The sequence below is a fragment of the Penaeus vannamei genome, chromosome 9 (assembly GCF_042767895.1).
Source record: "Penaeus vannamei isolate JL-2024 chromosome 9, ASM4276789v1, whole genome shotgun sequence".
Lineage (NCBI taxonomy): Eukaryota > Metazoa > Arthropoda > Malacostraca > Decapoda > Penaeidae > Penaeus > Penaeus vannamei.
Window position 1 is genome coordinate 3,872,551 of NC_091557.1, and position 2,687 is coordinate 3,875,237.

A 2,687-nucleotide genomic window follows, 5' to 3' on the forward strand; every position below is an offset into this window, starting at 1 on the left:
ACCCCAAAACACCCAATCTTCCTACTAGTCCAACCCCTTCTTCCTAAACCCTCCACTCAGTGCCTTTCCTCCTTCTTCCAACCCTCAATCCCCGCTTCCTAATCCTCCCTTTCCTCCTTCTTCTTCCTCGTAGATTCTCTACCACATCTCCTAAATCCCAGCATCCTTGTTTCCCAACCACTTCTTTCTTAGGTCCTCCACCTTAACCCCCCTTCCTCCACCTCCTTTTTCTAGAACCTTCCCACACCAACACGCCCCCCCCCATACCTCACTCCTTCCTAGAACTATCCCCCAACACCCTTATACCCAACGCCACCTCCTTCCTAGACCCTCCCCAACCCCCCCCCATACCTCCACCCCCTCTTCCTAGACCCTCCCCTACCTCCCCATACCACCACCCTTCTCCCTAGAACCTTCCCCCTAACACCCCCTCCTCCAACCCCTCTTCTTCCTACACCTCCAATTCCTCCATACCCTCACCTCTCCTCTTCCTAGAATCCTCCCCCACCAACTCCACCCTATCCCCACTCCCTAGACCCTCCTCCCCAACCCCCCCCATACCCCCATACCCCCACCCCAACCCTTCCTAGAACCCTCCACCCTCCCCAACCCCCCAACACCAATACCCCCACCCCTTCTTTCCAGAACCCTCCACCCTACCTCCTCCCCCCTCCCTCCACCCTACCCTCCCCATACCCCCCCTTCCTAAAACCCTACCTCCTCCCCCCTCCCCCACCCCTCTACCCTTACCCCTCCCCTCCTCCACCCTACCTCCTCCCATACCCCCTCACCCCACCCTCTCCTAGAACCCTCCCTCCAACACCCCCATACCCTCCATACCCCCACCCCCCACTTCCCTAGAACCCTCCACCCTACCTCCTCCCCCTTCCCTCCACCCTACCTCCTCCCCCTTCCCTCCACCCCCCTACCCTCACCCCTTGCATCTTGTGGGCGTGTCCTCTCCAGACTCCCGCGAGGTTTATGTCGTAAGATCTCGAAAACAACTACATGACTAAGTGCACAACAGGATGCTGGGGTTTCTATTGGCTTCCGAGTTGCTACTTATTTTAGTTATGGGGTTTTGGGTTGAGTGAGAAGATATGTGTATAATTCGGTTGTATAATTCTTTTTATATCTTTTTTTTCTCTTTCTCTTTCGTCGGTTGTATAATTCTCTCTATCTTTTTTGTTTTTTTTTCTCGCTCTCTCTTTCGTTCTGTTCTTAATGTGCTGTCTTTCTTCTTTTTTATCTTTCTGGAGCTTGTTTTTTCTGTCTTTTCGTCTCTGTCTTTCTCTTTCTCTCTCTCTCTCTCTCTCTCTCTCTCTCTCTCTCTCTCTCTCTCTCTCTCTCTCTCTCTCTCTCTCTCTCTCTCTCTTCTCTCTGGTTCATCTGTTCCTCTCTTCTCTCTCTTTCTCTGTCTATCTCTCTCTCTCTCTCTCTCCTCCTTCTCTCTCTACCTCTCTCTCTCTCTCTCTTCTCTTCTCTCTCTCTCTCTCTCTCTCTCTCTCTCTCTCTCTCTCTCTCTCTCTCTCTCTCTCTCTCTCTCTCTCTCTCTCATTTTCTCTCTCTCTCTGCATATATATCTCCCTATCTATCTCTCTATCTTTCACTCTCTCCCTCTCATTTGCATATGTTTTCTTCCACACTTTAACCGATCTCCCATTCGCCACCAGATGCAGCCATTTCCTCATAAACCCCAAACACCCCTTGTTGAAATTCCTCAACGATCCACATATTGCAAACGTGCAACATAATTTATGGAATCAGAGTCTGACCTGTTAAGATGGTTTATCGTCTGGTTGTTGTTGTTGTTGGTCTTATTGCTTCCGCGATGTGTTGCACGTTGCAGAGAGAGAGAGAGAGAGAGAGAGAGAGAGAGAGAGAGAGAGAGAGAGAGAGAGAGAGAGAGAGATAAAAATGTTAAGGAAAAGAGTCGAATTTCCAAGAATTGTACGAGAACTTTTGATGTTCTTCAGGTCTTGCAATAAAAAATGCAATAAAGATGATGATAATGATAATAGAGTTAATAATAAAGACGATGATATAGATAACAATGATGATAATAATGATGATAGTTCTATTATTATTACTTCATAATGATGATAATGATAGTAATGATAACGATGTTTATAATCTCAATGATATTGATACTGATAATAATAATGACAATCATGAAAATGGCAATAATGATAGATATAATGATTATAATAAATCATTTTTGACAGAATGATAATACTGACAAAGATAATAATTATGACAATAATGATCATGATAATGATAATAATAATGATGATAGTAATAAAAAAGCAATGATACAATAATAATGATAATTATAACAATGATATATATGATAAAAATGACAATGATATTGATAATTCTTTAATAAACTATTAGTAATATTTATGCTAGTAGTTAATATAACAATGTCATCATTATAACCATAAAAATCAATAACAATGATAAAGATATAATCAGGTAAGTTTTTTTCTCACATCATGGAAAGAAACGATTTAATTACTTTTTTGGAATTATCCGCCCGCCCACCGTATCCACATACCCACGAAACTTACCCACGCACCATAACCACCATACCCACCCAACAAACATACCCGCCATACCTACCCATCCACCATTCGTTCCGTCTATCCCCACTCACTATAACCACCCAACAAACAACCATATCCATT